General features: G+C 42.1%; 1 long non-coding RNA gene across 4 annotated transcripts in view; it reads left to right on the plus strand.

The window, feature by feature from the left end:
- Positions 1 to 17,621, plus strand: part of LOC106783078 (uncharacterized) — a 259,582-nt gene that overhangs the window by 187,375 nt on the left and 54,586 nt on the right. For 2 of the 4 annotated variants that reach the window (XR_011438188.1, XR_011438193.1), the window contains one exon: positions 5,177 to 5,333. This is a non-coding gene — a long non-coding RNA (uncharacterized lncRNA). Of the gene's footprint in view, positions 1 to 5,176; positions 5,770 to 17,621 lie in introns of those variants that run through there. The other 2 variants (XR_011438189.1, XR_011438187.1) reach the window with 2 other exon arrangements.

The following is a 17,621-nucleotide window of genomic DNA, read 5'->3' on the forward strand; positions in this document are numbered from 1 at the left end:
TTGATGAGCACTCATGCACTGGAATGCCCCCCCTTGGAACTGTGAGACCACCATGCCGTGGGGAAACCCACGCCTCATGGAGAGACCATGTGAAGGAGACTGGAGGCCTCAAGCATATAACCGCTGTGATGTCATTTGAGCCATCCCAGCTGAAGCCCCAGATACTGGCACAGACATGAGCTGTCTCTACTGTTTCCTGCTCAAATTTCTCACCCACACAATGGTAAGCAAAATCAATCTGTATTGGTTTAAGCCACTAAGTTTGGAGTGGTTTTTACGCAGCAGTAGATAATAGACAGGAGTAAATATAGTGTAGCCAACTCTGGCGGTCTACTGGTGAAGATTCGACGCCCTTGCCACAGCAGCCTGGGTTTGTTTCCTGTCAGAGAATCACGCTACCCATCTGTCCCACCCATCTTTCAGTTGTCATACTGTGGCAGGCTGAGTGTTGCTGTGATGTTGAAAGCTATGCCACGGGTGTTTCAAATACCAGCAGAGTCACCCATGGTGGACAAGTTTCAGTGGAGCTTCCAGACTAAGACGGACTAGGAAGAAGGACCTGGCCATCCGCTTCCAAAGAAATTGGCCGTGAAAACCCTATGAATGGCAGTGGAGCATTGTCTGATACAGCACCAGAAGGTGAGAGGATGGTGCCAAAAGACTGGGCAGGGTTCTGCTCTGCTATACACAGGGTCACTAGGAGTTGAAATCAACTCAACAACACTAACAACAACAACAAAGTACAGTGTAGTAGTTCAGGGCATGAACTCTGGAGCCTCATTGCCTGAGTCTGCATCCTAGCTCTGTCACACACACGCTCTGTGGCCTTGAGCATGTTACCGAATCACTCTATGCCTCAGTTTCCTTAGCTGCAAAATGGGAATAATAATAGTAGCTAACCGCTTCATAGGTTGCTGTGAGCATTAAATGGGTTCATACATGTAAAGGCACTTGGATCAGTACCTGGCACACAGCCAGCACTGTCCACGTGTTAGCTGCCATGTTTCCAAAGCCAGGCTCCCAGTTAGATCAGCCTAGTCAGATGGCTGCGACAGAAGGCTGTTGGGAGCAGCTTGTAGGGACCATAGCACGTGAGAACAGAAAGATGTTCCTGATAACTGGCTTGTTGCATGGAATCACTGGAACTGGTGTGCCAGCACTGCTGGGATGAAGGGCTGTGGTTCCTCCCCAAGTCCCTTCCCTTTTGGAGACTGTTTTAATTCAAAGGGGAGACCCCCACGCAGTTTAGTTAACACTGAACAGAAGACACGAGGCCTTAAGTCTGGGTTTGGACTTGCCTTGACTCAGCTCCATCATGTTGAATAAGTCACTTTGTCTCTGTGGACTTTAGTGTCACATGTGTTAGAGGGGGAGCAGACTTGCTGGCCTCAGAGTTTCTTGGTACTCTTTTCTGGTGAAAGGGTGATAGTTCAGATGTCAGTCCCACAAGGAGGTAGGTGGGGGCAGATGAGCGCCCCGTACTCCTCAGCCAGTGCCAAGGACTGACCACAGAATCCATGCCCCGGGACTAGTCTGGGAGCAGCACACAGAGCTGCCCTCTCCTTGCCGGGCCTTAGCTGCCTCCAAGTCCTACCGCAGCACCAGTATCACTTCCTTGCCCGAGGCAGCAAGTATGTCTTGTTTACCGTTGAATTCTCAGGGCTGTCACTTAGTAGGTGCTCAGTAAATATTGGTAACAGATCAGAGAACCCGTGATTGTCCAGAAGAAAGGGCAGTTCCTGATTCCCACTTCACCCCTTGTCTTCTTGTTAACCCTCAGAAGGGGGAAGGTCCTATGGGGCAGAGTGAACAGCCCTAGAGGAGGTTATCGCAGGGCAACAAAGAGTCAGAATACAGGACTTTGAATTAAGTGTAAACGGCCCCCAAACTCTTCAGAATGTGCCAGTTCTCGACGGGTTCAAGGAAAAGTCCTTGGAACTCTTCAAATACAGCGGCTAAGTTTGGTGAAAGCTCATCATGAGGTATGCTGCAGACAAGACCACGGAACTTTAAGGGTCAAATCCTTTCCCCTCCCTCACACAAGACGATAAATACATCAGTCTGACCTGGCCTGAAAGTGAAGCCCATGCTTCACAGCACGCGCTCTGCTGACGGACTGAGTTAGTCTCTTTATAAAGTCTGCTTTTGAAGCTCCGATTTATTTAACTCCTAATAGATACCAAGCATTATGCTGAAGGTTTTATTAATTAATAAGTTTATTTATTTATTCACTTATTCATCCATTTCCAGTGTTCCTAGGACTTTTGCTGGGTCCCGTTTGAAAATGCAGCCAAGGGCCAGCTCCGTGGCTGAGTGGTTAAGTTCGCGTGCTCCACTGCAGCGGCCCAGGGTTCGGATCCTGGGCACGGACGGACAAGGCACCACTCGTCAGGCCACGTTGAGGCGGCGTCCCACATCCCACAACTAGAAGGACGTGCAACTAAGATATACAACTATGTACAGGGGGGTTTGGGGAGATAAAAAGCAGGAAAAAAAAAAAAGATTGACAACAGTTGTTAGCCCAAGTGCCAATCTTTAAAAAAAAAAGAAAAGAAAAGAATATATAGCCAAAAGCTGTTATGAAATTCTGCATTCTTTCACTGACCTGTCCTGTCAAACCTGTTGTATCCAGGTGGGAATTCCTTCTCAAACTCTGATACCTTTTTCTGAATCCCCAAAAATAAGCTGAGTGCCTACAACGACTCAGGCACTTTCCTAGGCACTGGGGCAAGGATTGTAAACAAGACATAATCCCTGTTCTCACAGAATTTACAAAATATGTCGTCTAATTTTCATGACAGCTCTACAAGGAGTTATTATTCTCATTTTACAGAAGAGGAAATTGAGGTAGCTATGGACACTGGTCCATTGTATCCCTCTTTACCATCAAAGTTGCAGTTTACTTAACAAGACAGGATTTTTGTTTTTGTTTTTCGTGTGTGAGGAAGATTGGCCCTGAGCTAAAATCTCTTGCCAATCTTCCTCTTTTTGCTTGAGGAAGATGATCCCTGAGCTAATATCTATGCCAATATTCCTCTACTTTGTATATGGGATGCTGCTGCAGCATGGCTTGATGAGTGGTGTGTAGGTCCGTGCCCAGGATCTGAACATGCGAACCCCCGGCTGCCAGAGTGGAGTGTGCGAACTTAACCACTACGCCACTGGGCTGGCCCCATAACAAGACAGTTTTGTTTTGAACTATTCAGTGCATATGTTTCCACTGTCTGATCTATTCCCTGTGAGTCAATCGTCCATTCATTTGCTGCCATGAAGATCCAGCGCTCCAAGTCACCGAGGCAGGATGCTAAGATAAATAATGAGAGTATGGAGTTTTGAGTGATACACTTAGTGTTCCCCACCATGCGTTCTTATTGCTAACACACCCTGTGTATTTCCTATCCTGGGGAGCTATGAGGTTTTTGCTGAGATTTGTTCTGACAATGCTGAGCATAATATTTGAAAAATTTATAAAATGAGCATGTGTAAAATTACGGAAAAAATCTGGAAAATTTTCCACTTGAATAAAAATCAAGGATCTTTTAGTTTCTTTTCATTTTGTATGAGAAAATGCATGCCATGAAATTAAGACTGAAGACAACATAATAGTCTGGGATGTCTCCCTCATATTCTCCTATTTGGTTAGCTAGTCAATAACCTATTTCCCAAACCCGCTACGTAAAGAGCATTATGTGTGTTTTGGTATGGGGGGTTCAGTTTAATTCCTTCCTTATACTGAGGATGTATTATACATAAGGCAGAGTGTTAAGTGTTGTGATGGTTCGTTCCACTTTCAGGGGAACTGACAATGACTTTGAGGATATGAGCAAAGTCTTGACAGCAAGTTGGATCTCAACAGGTAGAGATGTTGCATGGATGGATGCCCATGCTGAGGGCTCAGTGTGAGCAAAGGCATGGGGAGAGAAAGTGCAATGTGTGTTCAGTGACTAGGGTAGGAGGCCTGGAGCTTTGAGGGCATGGGACCGAGGAGCAAGGGAGAGGGTCTAAGCTGTTTGGCCAAGTAGACTACATCCTGGATGACAGTTTAGGAAGTTTGCCCTATAATAAAACGGGGAGAAATCAAAAGTTGTGAACAGAAAGTGAAATGATTTGGGCCTTTGGGGAAAAAAAGCAGAAGCAGAATAACTTTCAGCAAGAGCAGAAGGAAGAAGAAGGAGAAGAAAGAGGAGAGAGGAGGAGGAGGATGAAGAAGAAGAGGAGTCCTACCCAGTTTGCAGTCTCCATGGAAGTGTTTGCAACATCACGTGAAACTCACTTTTGGGGGAGAAGACTTAGAAATACAAAACCATTGAGAGTTTGCAGACCTTTCTGTCTTTGGCTTTGTTCTTGGTCTGCTGGACTGATTCAGATGGGTTATGCATGGCTAGAAAGACCCAGAAGTTCTGGTTCAGTCGGTGGTTGGGCTTCTGAAGACTGAGTCATTCCCTGTTTATCACCCAGCTCTTAGCAGAGGGAAGATTGCCCCAGCTGGCTTCCGGTGCCCCAGACATTCCTTTCCTGTGCTCCCATCCAGCACTGGACTTTTAGGCCCTGGCCGCAAACTGACCTCAGTCCCCTCTGCACCACTAAGGCTCACCAAGGCCTTGCAGGGCTTTCTGAGCGAGAGTCGTCAACCCTTTTCTGTTTCTTTTTTGGTAGCAGGACAGTTACTTTAAACAAACAAAAAATTCTTCTTAGAATAGCTAGTTAAACTGATAGATGTGGAACCGCTGTGGTTGGAAGCAGAGATAAGGGGTTGCATGAGCCCCACCCCCAGGCACTGCTCAGGTGTTCTCTGAGCCCGGAGGGGTCCATGGAATGTGGTTTGAACACCCTGTTCTAGGCCCAGTCTTGCCAAAATCAGTTTTGTGACCAGAGATGAGGTAAATCCAAACTAAGTTCCTAAGGGATTTGGTTTTAGGGATGGGAGATGGTGACTATATGGTGCTGAGGGGGCTCAGGGGAGGAGACTGGGGGGTGAGATTTTAAGAGAAAAGGAGGCTGAAGAGCTATTTTCCATGCTCCTAGTATTTTTGTAGGGTACTTTGAAAATACAGCAAAATGCTACTATGAAACTGTGTTATTTCACTGATCTGTTTCTCCTGTCAAACCTAGTGTGCCCATGTGGGAACTGCATCCTAATGTTTTTCAAGAAAATTATGTTTTTCTATATCCCCAGAGAAACCTGTTGAGAAATTGGGCAAGAGGAAAAAAGTCTAATTCTGCTGTGAGAATTGAAGCTTACTGATCAACATAAAGCAACTACTGATCAGAAGGAATCCACGGACATCAAATTGAAAGCAAAAGCAGGGAACATTAACATGTGGATTCTGAGGGTAAGGTTGACATTTCCAGGAACCTGCTAAGGAGCACAGAGGAGAAAAGTGTCACAGTCTAATCACTAGCCTTGCTTGCAGCTGAGGCCATTGTTAGGATGTGTTCATGGGCCAGTCTGCTGCTGATGGTGACTCATTCTTGCCAATAAAATAAACATTAATAAATTTATACTCGTAGTTTACTTTATATAAACCCTATGAGTAGTGGTCCAAGAAATAATGAGTTTTGGAAGCAAAATAAGATCCTAAATTGGCAATTTAGACTTTGATTCTGTGTAGTGCTAATAACTTTGCTAGGAGATCCAGATGTTATTTAAATTATACCAAATGCTGTTTCCTGGTGTTTTCCAATGTTTGAATATTTTCTATAGGCTACAGTTCTCTGTAAATACTGCTAAAGTTAATATTTATTGTTCATTAAACAGTTTTCTAGATATCCGTGATAATGAGTAAAGAGTATGAGGAATATCAAAAGCATTTTAAAAAAATTGTATGGTTTGGGGAATTCCAGAGAATTTCCAGAGATTAGAATTTTGTATCCTGAATTCTGATTAATGTCTGTCAGGAATTTGGAAATACTACCTAGTCCAACCTCTGGCCTTGAGGTTTAAGTGTTTAAGTGATCATTTAAATGATCTCAAATCATTGAGATGGGTCCCAACTTCATTTGTGCTACGACAGTGACTTAGCAAATATTTCTCTTTAAGACCAACTTAAAGCTTGACAAGTACTCACGGTTGGCTTTAGAAATAAAGATCTTTTAACCATTTAAAATGGAAGGTTCAGGGGCTGGCCCAGTGACATAGTGGTTAGGTTTGCTCACTCTGCTTTGCTGGCCTGGGGTTTGCAGGTTCAGATCCCAGGCATGGACCTAGTGCTGCTGGTCAAGCCACGCTGTGGCAACATCCCACCTGAAATAGAGGAAAGTTGGCACAGATGTTAGCTCAGTGACAATATTCCTCAAGCAAATAGAGGAAGATTGACAACAGATATTATCTCAGGGCCGAAATGATGCGGGCTCAGTGAGTTGAGGAGTTGAAAGAAAGATTTCTTGGACTCTCAAGGTCTGGCAGTAGTGCTCTTTTATTCAGAGAATAGTATGGAATAGCATGGGGACAGGACCCATGGGCAGTGAAGGGCTGCAAACATGGGTCAATGGTAGGGCTAAATTTAAGGCATATGTATTTGAGTTATCTCTTTACAAGACAAAGGAAAGATTATGTAAAAAAAATGTCATTAAAGTGGTATCAGTGCAGGTGGGGTCTGGTTATTGGGTGGTCCTATAACTTTAGATAAGAATCAGATTGGATTAAGTCAGGATGTCCTATGCTTCCAGGAGGATGATATAGATCGGTATGTAGAGCAGGTCACCTTGGGCTTCTCTCCCTGGGGCAGCAGTGATCCTCATGACAGCCTGTGAAATTTTATCCCGTCCAAGTTGCCAAACTGTAGGGGAGAAACACATTTCCTCTACCCGCTCTGGGTTCTTCTGGCTGCAGAATGAATTAAATTCACATGAGACAGAATAACAGGAGAAAATTAAACAAAGCTTTATAACACATGTACATGGGAGAGGCTCAGGCAACCTGGGCAACTTGCCAAAATGGCTGAAGCCGCCACCTGAAATATCATCTTCAACTAAAGACAAAGCAGGATGTTGGTGGTGGCAGGAGTCAGTTACAAGAGGTTCCCATACAAGTACAGTAAACAAGAGTAAGATTATTATGCAGATTTAAGTCCTTGCCTTCCCCATTAAGAGTTTCTAGAGATAATGTCATCCCCTCCTCTTCCTGGTGCAGAGAGGGAGACACATTTACAGATGGAGATTTCCTTTACAAATGTAAATGTCTCTTAACAAAGGGTAAGTAAATTCTACTTTTCAGAGTTTCTTTCCTGTCTGCAGTTTTTCTTTTTTTAGCGTGTCTATTCTTTCTCAGCTCTGAGTCACAATATGGAGTTTCAACATATAAATGGTGAACACAGGAACAAAGTGAGCACTGGGTTGAATTATCCTTATGATTTGATTATAACGTGCATGTTTGAAGTAGAACATTTATCATATGTCATTGCTTTTGACTGGCTTTAAACCACAGCTTTATTAAAGGCTTCTTATTAAATAGGCTTTAGTTTGATCGTAAAGCAATTCTGCTTCCTGAAATCTCATTTGTCCAGGAGGAGCATCACATATTTATACTTAACATTTTGGGGTCAAACAATGGGAGGAAGGTGAATGCTTGAATTATTGCACTATTTATAATCAATGGTTGCAATAAAGCATTAGCTCTAAACTTGACTATCACTGAATATGGTCTTCAAAAATATATTGGTCTCTCTGTGTATTTTATAACTGGGAGAGAAGCTGTGTTGACTTTTGCTTCTGCCAGAAAAGGAAGGAAGAGATTTCTATGATCTAAGTTGGAGTCTGGATTAGATGGAGAGGATGAGCTTAAAAATAAATTAACTGGAACTCTGTATTTACATGACTTTTGACACCATCAGCCCACTGTCCCTCCAAAAGTTCTAATTCTACTCATCTATCCAAGACCTATTGTGTCAGTCTATAATATGGTAAGAGATTTAGGTTGTGTTAGCTGCCTGTATTATGCAAAAGCCAATAATTAAATTTTTGGAGAATAATTGTCCTGGTTAGAGTCAGTCAAAGATGTTGTCTCTAGATAAGGAATGGTTTTAAGACAGAATTGAATGAGGAACAAGTTTTTCCACAACCCTCCTTATTATTTCAAAGCGATAAAATAATGGTATCCTTAATTGCTGCTTCTTGGAAGATATGCTAGGTTAAGTCAACCTTTAAATTAATATGAACAGATTGTTAACAAGAAATATATTTTAAGTTATTAAGTATTTAGTACTTAGCATACCACAGCAATTTAAAACATTTTTTTCGATATTGTCTAATCTTCAAAATACTGAAATGGGGATTATTGGTGGGTACTGAGCTAGAGTAGTGGCAGGAGAAGGTTATATTCTGTGAAGAACTTTTAGTTCCTTTAGACAGTGATTGGAAAGTCTCTGAGCATCCCTGGATCAGAGTAGAAAAGCTGAGAAAGAGCTAAGAAATCCTTTCCCTGTGATTTGGGAGGGCAATCTCTTAATATTTTCTGAACTTGGATAGATCCAGTGGGCCAAATCTGATTCAGTCTCTTCTTCACATGTTGCTGGGGAGGGAGGGGGGCGTGGAGTGGAGGGGGGAATGGGGTTACATTCATTGTAACAAAGTTTTTTTTTTTTTTTTTTTTGAAACTGACAAACTGTAGTTTTAGATCTAAAATCACTAATTTGAAAACAAAACATTACCTGAATTGAATGGTGAGGCAAGGACAAAAATGCATTCTAGGTTAAAGAGAGTAGTCAACCACCTTCAGTTCTTTGGGGAACAATGGGAGTTATGAATAGACTGAGAAGGAGAGATTACTACCCTAGACAGAGAACCAGAGCTGACTGGAGAAAAAGAACTTTGTTTTCCCATCAGAGAGAAAACATTTCCAATTAGAAATAATGGAAATATGAGATTTTTAAACCATAAAAAAATAGGAGGCTTCATTTAATCCATTGTCCCTGGAGATGCCCAGTGATGTGGATTAAGGCTGCCCCAGCTAGAGAAGCCCAAGGTGACCTGGCCTACATGCCAAACTATACGACCCAGTGGACTTTTTTTATGGTATGAATTAGGGCTGCCCCAGGGAGAGAAGCCCAGGGCATCCTCACCTACATGCCGATCTATATGGCCAGATTCGTATCTAAAGTTATATGACCGCACAATAACCAGACCCCATCTGCACTGAAATCATTTAATGACTTTTTACATCATCTTTTCTTTTCTCCAGTAAAAATAAGTCACGTACCCATGCCTTATAAAATTAGCCCTAACCCTCAACTCAGGGCAGCAGCAGGAGCTCTGACCGCCCGTGGGTCCTGTCCCCACGCACCAGCTCTGCCTGCCCATGGGTCCTGTCCCCATGCCAGCGGGGGCAGCAGCAGCTGCTCTGCCTGCCCATGGGCCCTGTCCCCATGCCAGCGGGGGCAGCAGAAGCGGCAGCAGCAGGAGCTCTGACTGCCCATGGGTCCTGTCCCCATGCTATTCCACACTATTCTCTAAATAAAAGAGCACTACTGCCAGATCTTGAGAGTCTAAGAAATCTTTCTTTCGACTCCTCAGCTCACCGACCCCGCATCACCCAGGAGGAAGGGAGTGGTACTTTCCAGGACAGAAGTGGCCAGGTCTTGCTTTGCAGGATGGGAAGGAGAGGAACGGAGAAGTGAACATCTCTTCTCTCTGCATGTGGGCTCCATAGAACTTCCCAGGCTCACATCAATTAGGTGGCTGGCAGGAGCATCGATAGCATTGTTTTCGGGCTCTTGTGTCCCTAAGAAGAGGGTGTCCCCAGGGAACATTCTATTTCTCAGGAGGACCCAGACACCCAATATGCATCTGGATGTGAATTCAGATACAGTGTCAGGTTGGGAGCTCAAGGATGTGGCAAAAGGGGAAAGGACTTTATTCCCTTTCTCCCCTTTTTTGCTAGAGGGACCATTACAAAGCTCCCTTAGTTAAAGGGGAGAATGGCAAGAGTGGTTAAAAAGTTCACGTGAAATATTTTAATAATGTCAAATATGATTTAAATTATTGTCCTGCTATCAAAATTCCAGAAGTATAAATATTTTTTCAATGAAATGCACAGCATAGTTCTCATGTTTTTTTCACTGCCTGTTCACATAATTCTTTCACTAAGAATTATGAAAACAGGAGGAGATTTTAAAAAAAAATATTTGTTAGGTGATAGAGAGCTCTAAAATATGGGTCAGACATCTATGGCTTACTTTTACGACATGAACCAGACCCACCCTTTTGATCCCAAAACACAGAGTTGGCATTTTTCCCCCTCAGTCAGACATTGTACAGACTAACCTAGAGTTAAATATATCTTGGCCAATGTGGCAAGCTGATGACCTTAGTTTTCTCTCTCAGTTCCCCCAAGGGGCAAAAAATGCTGCCTCACTGTGTGAGTTATAGTAAAGACAGAATGACAATAACCAAGAGTCCCCAGAGTACAGTAGGTGACGTGGGCCAAAGCTTTCCTGATCTGGGCTGATGGGCAGTCGTGCTCCATGCAGATGCTCAGAGACCTCAGTGCCTGCCCTATTTTTGCTCCACCATATTTTGCCAAATGGAGGCATTAACATTGTCTACTAAATCAAAGCTGGGTCATAGACATGTTCATATTCCAGATAATGGTAGGAGAGAAGACAGAAAAAAAATCCAAGGCAAGATATTTTCTTCTAAGCAAGTGAGGCAGATATTGCACGCATCACTTCTGTTCACATTCTACTGGTGGTTATTTAGTTACACTACTCCCATAGACACACCTGGCTGCAAAGGAGGCTGGGAAATCCAGTCTCTACTAGGGGGACTATATCCCAGGAAGAGAGAACAGTAGGTCATAATCATCAAGACTTTGTTGTCATTGTCCTAAGGGTGGCGTAGGAAAAAAAAAGATGTTTTTCCCGTGTCAATGATAAAATTTAAATTAAATTAGGAGTGATTGTCTTATAAGTATTCTCTGAAGATCAGCATGATCTATTTTTCCAGCTTTTCTAGGAAATTCAGACTTAGCTACCACACACACACACACACAAAACAATATCTTTGAAAGAAGCAAATTTGAAGGCATAAAGCCGTGTTTGAGTTTGACCTTCCTTAGAAAGGAATCTAGTAGAAAGAGCCGTTGGTGTGCTAGCAAGAGTACAAATATTTAGATCCAGCACTGTTCTTAATTCAGTAAGTGACCCTGAAAACAGTCACTTATCTGTTCTTCATCTGCAAAATCAAGGGATTAGATTGGATCAGTTCTGGATTTAAGGATCTCATTTAATCTTAAAAGGATGTCACACACTCCCACATGATAACTTTTGGGATTTTAGAACCTAGAATTAATTTAGTAGCATTTTAAAATAAGGGGAGAATGTCTATTATTTACTCAGTCTGCATTTAGTTTCAAGTATGTTGTGGCCCCAGGTTGGGAACAACTGAAGCAGATGTTTTCCAAGTTCCCTTGATGCTTTAAAGTCTTTGATTTTGAGATCTTCTTCACAGTAGGCTTAGGCGTGATACTAGGGAAAGAGTGTGAGAGAGCCCTGTAAAGGGCATGAATGATGTTCAGGTCAGCTCTGCCCTCGGTCCCCGGAGCTCTAAATGGAATCTCGTATATGGGGACACCATGCTACCTGACTTTGCTGTGAGTCTGAGGATGTGGAGTGAGCTTTCGTTGCCTTATTTTGTGTAAAGTATGGAGAGGAAGAGGAAGAGAGGCTGTCATACTCAATACACGAAACCTCTTCAGAGGAAATCATTTATCCTTGTTCTCATGAAGACTCCACTGATAACATCTAATTCCTTAATTTTGTATAGCACAGTTAAACTGACCCCATTTTTTCCCATTTCCATTTTAATTTTCCTGGAATTATTTTCATTAAGCTCAAACAAAGCTTTGATTCATTGTTTAGTTGGAATTTTTCCCGTCCTTTGGCCCATATCAAATCTTAGATAATAATTGCTGCCTCTTTGAGTTTTCTTTTGTGGCCATTACTTTTTTCAATTCTAATTTTATGGATCAAATTTTGCAGATTCTAATTCAGAGGAGGAGATTTAATTCTTCCATCAATTTAAATCCACACTATTCTTGCCTTGTGCACTTTAACCATTTGTTGATTTTGATTTTAATATTTCTATAGACTCGTTTTGTCTTCAATTTATTAGTTCTTTGTGTCTTTAACAAGATGCAAACATTTATTGAAAATTTTGGGTCTATTTTACTGTGCAGTTTTGATCTTTGTCAACTTTATAGTGTTCATTATGAGTTGGGTAATTTTAGCACCCAAAGCAAAGATCGTTGGTAAGACAAAGGCACAGAGTCAGGCTGCATGGCAGGATTAATGCATTGCAGACACATGGTGGGTCCAAATACCAGGCGGGAAAGGTCTTTGTTTGTATAGTCTCACATGATCACAATTTCTTTCTCAGACCAACAGGAAATATCCTGCTAAATGTGCTACCCAGGAGGCATTCCATTAAAATCAGGACCAGGAAAATGATGCACACTGTCCTGTTATTCATCCTTCTTCTAAGACAGGGAACAAGGAGTGTAGGATTGGTGTAGTAAGATCACGGGTTTGAAATGCCTGTGAGCCAATGAAGTGGAAGAAGTCAAAGAGTCTAGGACATACATCCCAGAGCTTGAAAAGGGGGCTGGGATAGATTTAAAAATTGGGGATTTTAGAGATGGAAACTGTAGGTGAAACCCTGAAAGTAGATGAGATCACTTAGAGGAAGAGTGTAGATGCAGAGAAGAGGGCACAGGATGGAAACCTAAGGAAATTCAACACTGACGGTTAGACAGAGGAGGGGACCCAGACAGGAACTATGGAAACAGAGAGGTAGGAGGGAGTTGGGAAGACTTGGTGTGACAGAGCAAAGGAGAAAGGATTTCAGGAAAGGAGTGGTGGTCAACAGTGCTGAAAGTGGCCGAGAGGTCAAGAAAGGTGAGGATTGACAAGTGCTTGGTGGATTTGACGTAAGAGATCTGAAATTATTCACACCTCAGGCCCAGGAATTCTACTCTGTGAAGATGTCCTCCTAACAGACAGTGAAGCTGGGGTGAAAGGTTTATGTAAAAGTGTAATTGCTTTGTTTGTAATTGATAAAAAAATTGGAAACCTAAATGTTCAACCTTGGAAGTTTTTTTTCCTGCTTTTTCTCCCCAAATCCCCCCAGTATGTAGTTGTATATTTTAGTTGTGGGTCCTTCTAGTTGTGGTATGTGGGACGCCACCTCAACAAACTCTGATGAGCGGTGCCATGTCCACGCCCGGGATCCAAACCAGCGAAACCCTGGGCCACCAAAGTGGAGAGCACGAATTTAACTGCTCGGCCACGGGGCTGGCCCCCTCAACCTTGGAAGTTTTAAAGTCATTTTATATAGTAACTACAATCCTGCTTTTGAAGACTGTTTAATGGTATGTGAAATAGATATAAATACACTACAATATTAATAGTATGTCTGAGTGTTGAGATTATAAATGATTTTGCATTTTCTCCTTTATGCTTTTCTGTATTTTCTGAAATTTTCTATAATGAGCATATCTAATTTTATAGTTGAAGGAAAACATTCTTTGGATAATTTATTTTTTAAGCAGTGAGGGGATACATTCTTGCTGACCAGGCACAATAAGCTATAATTGGGTTCTTTCTGGCAGGATAGAAACAGAAATCCAAGCCACTGAGAGAAGGAATGAGTTCAGGAAATGACTGTCGATTTACGTGGGGCCTTATTTCTAATGCTTAATTCCAAGGGAAGGACAACTGGAATCGTTGATGGTATTTCTGTTCTATCTGCTCTTCTCTGCTCCCTGCCTTTGCCTTCTGTCTATGTGAAGAGTGTTTTGCCAGTTGTTCTGCAGGGTGTCAAGGGCATGGCTTACACAGCTTCTCACAGGGAGAGCACCAACTCTCACTTCTAACTGAAATCTCCACTTACTTACCACTGCTTCAAAACACAAATAAGGGAATTCTTTGGGTAGCCAAAATGCAGCAGGCTGAGTGAGCAAAGTCATACTGGTCAAAGTTGGTGTTGAAAAAGTACAACCAAAATGTTTGCAGAATGGGGGCAGGCGAGTGAGGAATGAGAAATGTTCTCCTATATTGTTACAGCATAATGATGAATTGCTTTTGCTTTTCCAAAACCAGGCTCGAGCTCCTCTGTTCACCTCTATTATCTGCTGCTGGTCTCCAAAGGCGTATTACCATATTAATTCATTGTGTTATACAATTTGGTGAACTAAATGAGCTTACCTTATGCCCTCTTAATGGCATTGGCTTTTAATGTCGGTTTCATGGGATACATTTAACAAAACAGATGCATCAAGGAAATGTATTTAAACTCAATTTGGTTTTAAAATGACTAGTGGTCTCTCTAATGAGCCAGGTACCAAAAAAAAAAAAAGTGTTGCAGTCAACACACTGTGATAAATGTAGAGTCTAAATGCTGAAGGATCTCCAATGCCCAGGATGATCAGGTGTTCTGGAAAGCAAGTCGTGCACTACAAATGTGCCATTACTAGAGCTGAAGCCTAATCCATTGTTTGTGGAAAGGATGGAACACTGGTTACTTAGAGGAGTTGGCTTGCTTGTGAATGAGACTGAGATTTAACTGCACGTCATGAACCTGGACATCTCACTGACTTAGTGAAAGAGCTGGAAAAAAGAAGTGTGTGATAATGGCATGAATGGTGAATGACCCATGACATTAGTTCATGCTTGCAATTTGAATCTCACGGTACAGTCGAAATGTGAGTTTAGAGCCTCATTCGCTCAGGTTGGAATTCCTACTTCTTTACTTTATTAGCTGGATAATAACAGGAGAGTCAACTCACCTACCTAGACTTCAGTTTACTTGTCTGTAAAATGGGACAATAACACTTAAACTTAGAGTTGTGAAGTCTAGCAATAATATAGGGACAGTGCCTGGGTAGCATTTAATGAAGCGCATCTATACCCTCCTCTGTGTGTGTGTGTGTGTGTGTGTACAATATTTATATCATCAATTTACCTGTTTTTCTGGATTGTTAAGTCAATATCTGAATTCATGAATTCCATTCACTTCATGGTCTTGGGTTGGCTCTGCACATTGAAGATGAGCTGACCACAGAAAAGCTCATCTGATCATTTCTCCCAATAAGATGATCAAGATGGATGGATGGCCAATAAGGCCACTCCAGCAATTGGCCTGACTGTCAGGGCAGCGAAGACCATTAGTCTGGACTTACAACATCCTGATCCAATGGTTACATTTTGACAAAACTAATGACCAGTGCTTCAAAAAATAGTGCAAGTTAATGTTCTTTCTAGGATGATGTGATCAATATTTTCCCAAGGAAGACTATCATATCCAAGGTAGATTTCACCACATTTCCTTTATTCATTCTGACTGTAACAGTAGCTAGAGCACAAATTATTTCTTAGGTGATGATAGAAGAGAAGCAATTTACATTTTCAGGTTTTTTTGGCCACTTCTCTACTGTTGTACATAACAGCCTAGGTCGTTTGATCTAATCACTATCCCTCGGACAGCTTAGGTTTAGTTTCTACCTCCCAACCTCTAAATTCACTTATAAACAAGTATCTACATGTTCACACATGCGAGGCTTTGTGCTAGGGCCTGGATGATGGGATAATGAACAACACAGTTGCTATCCTCAAGGTGCTTACTGACTAGGAATAAGCCATTTCTCCTTACTAGAATTCTGCTTGCCCTTTCATATGCCATTTTAACTCTTATCTGTCTCTAAAGTGCATTGCTGGGAGGGTAAATTAGTGAATCTCTGTGGAGGGCAATATCTAATCAAATTAAAATGCACATACCATTTAGCCTAAGAGTCTTATTCCAAAATATTTATCCTATAGATATATTAAACATACTTAAAATAGCATCTTCATAAGGGAATTCACTGCAGGGTTCATACAAGGAAGATACTGAAAACGATCTAAATGTCCATCAATGGTTGAATACATTATGGCTTATATATACAATGTAGAATGATGGAACCAATATAAATAATGAGGAATCTCTGTGTCTACTGATGAGAAATGATCTTCAAGTGTCAAATGAAAAAAACAAAACCAAAGTGCAGAAGAATAAATATAGATGGGCACAAGCTGTCTAAGGAAAAAATAAACAAATACCTATGTTTGTAAATGCATAGAAAAATCTCTGGAAGGATCCAGAAGAAACCATTACCTGTGGTTGCCTCTGGGAACGGGGGCTGGCAACTATGGGACAAGAGAGGGAAGAAAAGTTACTTTTCCCTCTATACCCTTTTGTACCTTTTGAGTTTTATACCTTGTACATATGTTATCTATTTAAAATAATAAATTCAACTGAATCGTAAAAAATTCTGACTCAAAAAAACCCAAATGAACAAACAAACAATTCTTTTGTCCTCTTTGCTAGGGATCTCTTCCTTCCTCTCAGAGCAGGCATAGTGGTATTTTGTATTGGATTGAAATTTCTTGCCAGGAGATAGCTCTTGTACTGTTGAAACATTTAAAATTGTGTTTGTCAATATTAAGGAGGGGTTCATACAGTATAATGTAGGTGGAGTTCAGCTTGGATAGTGTCACTTTTGCTGGACACCGTGGATGACAAGCAGGCAGTGGTTGGTGGAAGGGGATGGTCCTCACCAGGAAGTGGCGGGGAGGGCAGCTGACATGATTCCTCAGCATCGTTGGGGTTCCCTCCAAGGCCCTAAGCAGTTGACCTATGCTTCTACATGGAAGGCAACAGAGTTCCTCCTTGAGAAAAAAATTATTTTCCTTCCTTTCCTGAATGAATGTTTTTAGTCAGGAAAATACCTTGAAAACCTGCATCAGGGATGGAAGATGATGCTCTGAGGGCATGGATTGGAAGGAGGTTGCGAAGAAATAACTAAACTGCTCTGCATGGAAAATGAATAGGAATTTGGAAGTAGGAAAGAGTAGAGGAGAAGGGAGGCAGAAAAGGGAACAGAGGAATCCTGAAGTAAGTGGCATTGCAGGAGACTGAAACTTAAAGAGAAAAGTGGCCAATGAGCAATTCTTGGTGCCGGGGTGATTGGGAGAGTCTTGAGACCAGGAATATCTATTACTGTATTTTAGTTTCCGTGAATTAAATGCTATTTGCTGCCCCAAGACTTCAGTAAAATCTGCTGCTATACATCAAATGCTTTATGTCAGCAGGCTTTGGGGCAGTCCAGGAGAAGGCCTGGGCTCCATGGCTGGATCGCTGAAGACAGGAGTGCCATTCAGCAGCAGGAGACTGTGAGGGAGGACCCAGCTGCAACAGGAGCTCATGGTCAAAAGAGACCATGAAGACAGCCTCTAGGAAGTCACAAAGAGCTATGGAGGGTGATAGGTGACAGGTGCACCTGCAAGAGAGGTGATAGGAGACACGACAATTTCATACAGATCTCAAAGGACAGGGTGATCTCAGTTGCATACCTTACAATGTGCAAACTTACAGGTGAAAAAGAAAAGAAAAATGCAGTCATCTGGAAGCCTCTTTGAGACCTGCAGGCATTTAGAAACCACCAGGCCATTGGCTGCATTTTCCACTATCTGTCACAACATCAAGCATTGTAGGGAAATAGCCCAGAATCAGATCACTGCCTCTGGCCAGATCTGTACTTCACCCAACAGAAAATTCCTTGACGTTCTCCATCTTTGACATCTGCATCACAC

Source organism: Equus caballus, chromosome 4 (assembly GCF_041296265.1).
Source record: "Equus caballus isolate H_3958 breed thoroughbred chromosome 4, TB-T2T, whole genome shotgun sequence".
NCBI classification, from domain to species: Eukaryota; Metazoa; Chordata; class Mammalia; order Perissodactyla; family Equidae; genus Equus; species Equus caballus.